Here is a 6830-nt window from a genome sequence, read left to right on the forward strand (position 1 = left end):
TAGTTCAGTGCGAGAAGACGTGAGGGAAGGTTACTGCGGTGAACCAAACCCAATGAAAGTCGGTCTAACAGTCAATTTATTGGTACAGGCAAATGTACGGCGTCATAAGTGCAGTGCAGCCGTCAGTGACGGTGCAAAAGTAGGAATTTCACAAGAAATAATGCCGTCGTAATAAATGTTCGCTTAGTCAAAAATTTCGATCTAGCGGGTACATCGCTCCATAGCTTAATTGGCTAGAGCGCCGACACGGTCAGTCGGAGACGCGGGTTCGATCTCCGCTGGAGCGGTCAATTTTTGATATGATATTCAAAAATGTTTAGAATTCCTAATGTGTGGGTAGACCAATAATTGTGTTTGCTCGCAAACGAAAAAAAAAACCGACTTCAATTACATCGACGAGTAATACAAAGTAGATCGACGAAAAAATAGTCAAGTAACTACGCGTTATCAAAGATTACTCAAAAAGTAGTTATCAGATCTCGATAAAATTTATATGTGACCACATGATAAACATCAGCCTTTCGATTAAATCAAAAATTATCAAAATCGGTATACCCAATAAAAATGTTATTGCGGATTTTCAAGAGTTTCCCTCGATTTCTCTGGAATCCCATCATCAGATCGTGGTTTCCTTATCATGGTACCAAACTAGAGATATCCCCTTTCTAACAAAAAAAGAATTATCCAAATCGGTATATCCAGTAGAAAGTTATACGGTATAATACAACGTAGGTCGACGAAAAAAGCGTCAAGTAAAAACGCATTATTAGATATAACTCGAAAAGTAGCTGTTAGATCTCAAATAAATTTAAGTGGGACCAATTGACACACACCACCTTTCGATTAAAACAAAATTTGTCGAAATCGGTCCACCCGGTCAAAAGTTTTGATGCAACATACATAAAAAAAATACAATCGAATTGAGAACCTCCTCCTTTTTTGGAAGTCGGTTAAAAAGAAATCGTACATACCAATAATAGTCTTCTTCTCGTCTCGTTAAGAATGTTTCAAAATCGGGGGTTCTCTTTTCCTTTTGAGAGATTCCACTGCATGCGCTGTGAAAACAGTTAAAGTTTCGCAAAAATCATGTATGACAGAATTGATGCTCCTTAAAAGTTCTAAAAAAAAGTCCGCGACAGCATATATCTATCTTTTAAGGTTGGCTCACTATAACCTTTTTTATGCTAACCAAGTTTGTTATATATGCATTATTTGCGAAGATGTTTTTATAAACATGATATTAATCCTTATCTAAATAAATACGTTATTCATCACAAGTATTTAATATAAAACAAAATAGCCTTTTACATAATTCGATTTCAATAAGTATCTCAGGAGATATCGCAGTTTTAAAATAATAACATCGCAGCAAAATAATGATCAAGTATTGCGCGCGCTTCTGTTCCACGCGGACGATGTCGCGCGCAGAAGCTATACCCAATAAAAAAATTAGACACAGATGTTTGGAATTACTTAAAGAATACAGGTTTTTACTAGCTCCAGTATACGAACAAATTCCTTTGGGCACGCGTGGTGCCTGTATTTCCTGGTCATTAGATGGTAAATACAAACTTAACGTTCTAGCTTTACATGAAAAATTGTGTGCATCGTCAAACCCTTTATTTGGCAAGTCGCAGAGCCACGATATTATCTATTACGAAATGTCGAGCTGTATTCAGGACCAAATCCTATTTATTGCACGTCTTGAAATGCACGCTTTGCATGCCACACTGCGACACATTCTCTGACGATCCGTTCTTTTCATTTTTAACCGACTTCCAAAAAAGGAGGAGGTTCTCAATTCGACTGTATTTTTTTTTTTTTTTTTTTATGTATGTTACATCAGAACTTTTGACCGGGTAGACCGATTTCGACAAATTTTGTTTTAATCGAAAGGTGGTGTGTGCCAATTGGTCCCATTTAAATTTATTTGAGATCTAACAACTACTTTTCGAGTTATATCTAATAATGCGTTTTTACTTGACGCTTTTTTCGTCGACCTACGTTGTATTATACCGCATAATTTTCTACTGGATCTACCGATTTTGATAATTCTTTTTTTATTGGAAAGGGCATATCCCTAGTTTGATATAGTGATAAGGAAACCAGGATCTGATGATGGGATCCCAGAGAAATCGAGGGAAACTCTCGACTTTCCGTAATAATTTTTTACTGGGTGTACCGATTTTGATAATTTTTAATTTAATCGAAAGCTGATGTTTATCATGTGGTCACATATAAATATTATCGAGATTTGATAACTACTTTTTGAGTAATCTTTGATAACGCGTAGTTGCTTGACTATTTTTTGATCTACGTTGTATTACTTGTCGATGTAATTGAAGTCGGTTTTTTATTCGTTTGCGAGCAAACACAATTATCGTAGTTACTATTAATATTTTAATCATCATTTCACGTACCGTACCGTAGTCTCTAATTTTTGCCCGTCTGTCTGTCTTTCTGTTGGCTTATCTTCGGAGCGGCTGAACCGATTTCTATAGGATAGTCATTAGAAGACAAAAAAGGTTGGGGGGCAAAACATAGGCTCCTTTTTATCCCGAAATTTCCGCTAAATCGGGGTTTTACACGGGTAAAACCATGTTTACCGTGTCCGAGTACCTAACGCCCAGATAGATACGAAATACCCAAACATTTTTTTTATTAAATACGACAATTTTTTGCGATCAAATTCTTTTTTATTTAGACAATTGTGTTGAATTTTTATGGAACAATCATTAGAAGATATAGAGATATAGTGGTGAAGGTTATAGGCAACTACTTTCCTCAAAATAACGCGGGTGAAACCGCGGTGCACAGCTAGTATAATTATATCGAAACAGTCCACGTGTGTCGTCCACACAGCGCGATTGTATACTCATAGTAATTAGCTTTTTAGACAGCAGCAGCAATTCAGGTGTAACAAAAGCTAAATTTTCCCTTCCCCAGAACGATTAGCATTGACTTTAATTGTACCATAATCACTATTGTTTTGGATCAAAAACACTGCACGTGATTTAGGTGGTACTGTACGTATATCTTTCACAAATCATTAGTAATTGTAGCGACATGCGCATTAAAATTAGCCCTGATGCAAATAGGGGTGATGTAAGTTTGACGCCAATCGGTCTTTGGCATCGTAGCTCTCAAATGTATGGACCGATTTCGATACGGTTTTGCGGTGGCAGTTCTTAGCTGTTTGGTAAAAACAGATCGAGTAGTTACAAGAATACCAGCTTTTTCCCAAAATGGTGTAATGTTTTCAACATGAAATGGAATTGTATATAAAGATTTCTTAATTTAACAGTCACTTATTATTTATGTATTGTATTTCTACGTATATTTATTTATAAAAAATAGAATATCCATTTAATATAAAAATTATATTTATAAACTAGGTGCCTTAGCCTGGCGTATTGCAAAGGGGTGTTTTTTCACATACCTGATAAACGTTTTAAGAAAAATTATAATATAAAAGATCTCGAATGAAGTATATTTAAATAATTAAATAATTTAATAGACAAAATAAATTCTATATAATGTAAAAAATGAAACACAACATATTATTGAATTTGTTTTATTTAGACACTAGAACTACTCACAGTATTACTTTAGATCGATTTGTGCTATATTGTTTAATTTACACAAAGAACGAAACACGTTCGTAGTCCGAAAGAATACATCGACAGTAGTAAGCTCAATTTTAATTACAATGACATTCATCACTCAAGTGATTTAATATAACATCTACTGATATGACATATACATATCATTTATGTAATAAAATAATTATAGTTAACAGACTTTAAAAATTGATTATTTCACACAGTTATTAATCTATTTATTTATTGAATATCGACCTCAAGGATGGTCCCATTTCTTTTATATCAAACAATCGCAAATAATTAAAGTCGATTTTTCAATTTTTTAAAGTAAATTATATAATAAACACAACCTACGTTAGCTGCCAATAAGATTTTAACCTGACCTGGCCGTGAGAAGACTTATAACGCGTTCATTGAAGTTAATCAATAATAACTTCTTAATTTACTATGTAATATTTATTATAAAAGCACATGTACAGTACACGAGTACCGATTCTGTAAAAATATCAAAATATTACAACACAATTTCACAAACTATATTACAAGTTTGTATGGCACAATTTTGTAATGTCAAAATTATTATGTATATTAATAATAATAAAAAACTGCCCTCGCTAAGTTAATGATTTGTTTACTACAGTATACTTAAAAGTAAATATAGCTTGTACAGTCAGTCTCGGAGAGATTGCATACACTGACAAACATTTTAAATTGATTTATTAAAATGGAAATAATACGCGGTTATAAAATTAGAATAAATTCACAAAAAAAGTGATTATCGTCAAAATATATTTATAGACACAATTATAATATTTTAAACGGTTAATGAATAAACGATAAAAATGTCATCCAGAAAATAAATATGATTTCAGATTTAAGAATAAGAAACAATGTAAATTACAATAAAAAATACTTAAAGGTAAAACAATATACGTTTTTTCTTATTTCATAACAAAGAAAAGTCTTGATTTAAATTAATAAAATATATGTTTGTCAAGTACAAAGTCTGTTAAAATTACTAGGCCGCTTATTCCTTGCCACCACACAAGTAAAAAGAACATATTATTACAGGATAAATATTATAAATTCTGCCCATTCAAGTTATTTTTGTAAATTAAAATGAAAAACGCCGTATAAATATATTTAGAACTGTTTACGTCAGGTTGACCGCGTCTCGACGTATGTGAAGATACAAATCTAAAAGAGCCTGCAAACTATCTACACTTACAGTTCATCACAATCGCAGTTACGCTTACGTCTAGGATTATCGAAACTATTTTAAATATTAATTTATATTTTTGAATTATCGAAATAACTTTTATATTGTTAAAAAAATTAAGTTGAAATATAAAACACTACACGCTATGAGGGGAACGCAGAGGAGATTATTGGGACTTAAATCATTTATTCTACGTGTACTTAATATAATCACTATAATTTTCGTATCTTTTTGGTCTTTCGTTACGTTTAAAGTATTAGAGAGGATAAAGATTTCGACTACGTCGTTTGTAAATGAAGCTAATATAAAGAGTAATTTTCGAACTGTTAGCGCTATGTCAGCGTGGACACGTCTGTTGATATGTTAACTACAGTCGTATGTAATACATCTCGGTGTAAATGATATATTTTAATCTAGAAATAGGCTTAAAATAAATGTAATAATTAGTGCTTACAATATACGGGTTTTGGCACTAGAATGAGCGTTCAACGAGAGCACGTCGCTAGTTATTTTGTAGTTTTAACAACAACCTCAAGCCACATGTGTGTTGAACTACAGTAGTTAGGTTAGGTTAACTATACTTTACATTGAACATTTCAAAAAGGTTAATCGATTAACTGCCAATACAATCAATTCATTAGTTAGAGCTATGTCCGCGGATACATCAGACCGCCACGTCGGCAGCCGCCCTACGGCCGCCCTAGGGCCGCCCTACGGCCTAGGGCGCGGCGCCCAGCAGCGCGGCGCGCTCCGGCGGCGCGTCCAGCAGCGACGCCTGCTCCTGCAACCAGCCGCGCGTGAACCTCCGCCCCCCCCTCCCCCTGCACCCCCCACTGGGTGACGTCACGCCTGAGCCGGGCGTGCGTGCGCTCCGCACTAGCACTTCTATTCGTTACTATTGATGAGCCCCTGCTACAAAGCGGACTCACTATCACTTACGTACACATAACTGACATTCGATGCTACAATGCGGAGCGCACCCCCTCGGCCCAGTTCCCAAGCGGACGCGGGGCCGGGCGCGTCACTAGCTCACGTGCGGGTGCTGTACGACTCCACGAATAAACCGTATTACATTTACAATTGTATCCTATATTTACATTAGTAATTCTGGTAACTGTTATGGAATATCTGATCGTTAACAATATGTGTTTCGAACGAGCACACCCCGGCACGTCCCGACACGTCCCGGCACGTCCCGACACGTCGCGACACGCCCGGCACGTCGTGACACGCCCGGCACGCAGCACCCTACACGGCGGAGGAGGCGAGGCGCGCCGTTACCTCGGCGCGCTGTCCCTCCGGCGGCGCGTACACGCTGTCGTAGACCGGGTTCGCGAAGTGGTTGCCGCCGTTCTGGAACAAACAGTCAAATCATTCATATTGGAACCAAACGAGTTATTTTATCAATATAATAGGGTTAAATTTGTTTATTAAGTCATTGGATATTCTTGTTTAAGTAATAACGTATTTACTTTCATTAAATTTCGAAATCACTTGAATAACTTTTGAATTTTGATAAAAAAGGTTTCGTCAAACGACATCGCTACGTTTTACTGTTTCATTTATATGTTGCTAAGTCATTTTCGTTGCAAGACACAAAATATAAATTATTATCTGACATCATAAACTCAGCGCAGCAACTTAATTTATTTAAACTTTGAATCAAACAAACTTCAGTGGAAAAACCGCTGAAGTGTGAGATCGCAGTTCTTTAAACTTTACTATTGACTGCACAAAAAAATACATCACAACGAACGATTCTATAACACATCGGTTTTTATCTCACAAATATCCGATCACTCTTATTAATTAGGTACTCTTAGACACGCGATATACAATTTATTCATAAATTTATGCAAATAATTCTAGTTTATGATTTTATAATAATTCCTAATTGTTTTTTGCGCGGCGCTGACGAAGCTCCGCGTTGAGAGGTTCAAGGACGACGATTATACATTTAAATTATTTTGATGCTACGCGAGTTTATATTGTTCAACTCTTGACCATTT

The sequence above is a fragment of the Melitaea cinxia genome, chromosome 24 (genome assembly GCF_905220565.1).
Source record: "Melitaea cinxia chromosome 24, ilMelCinx1.1, whole genome shotgun sequence".
Taxonomy (NCBI): domain Eukaryota; kingdom Metazoa; phylum Arthropoda; class Insecta; order Lepidoptera; family Nymphalidae; genus Melitaea; species Melitaea cinxia.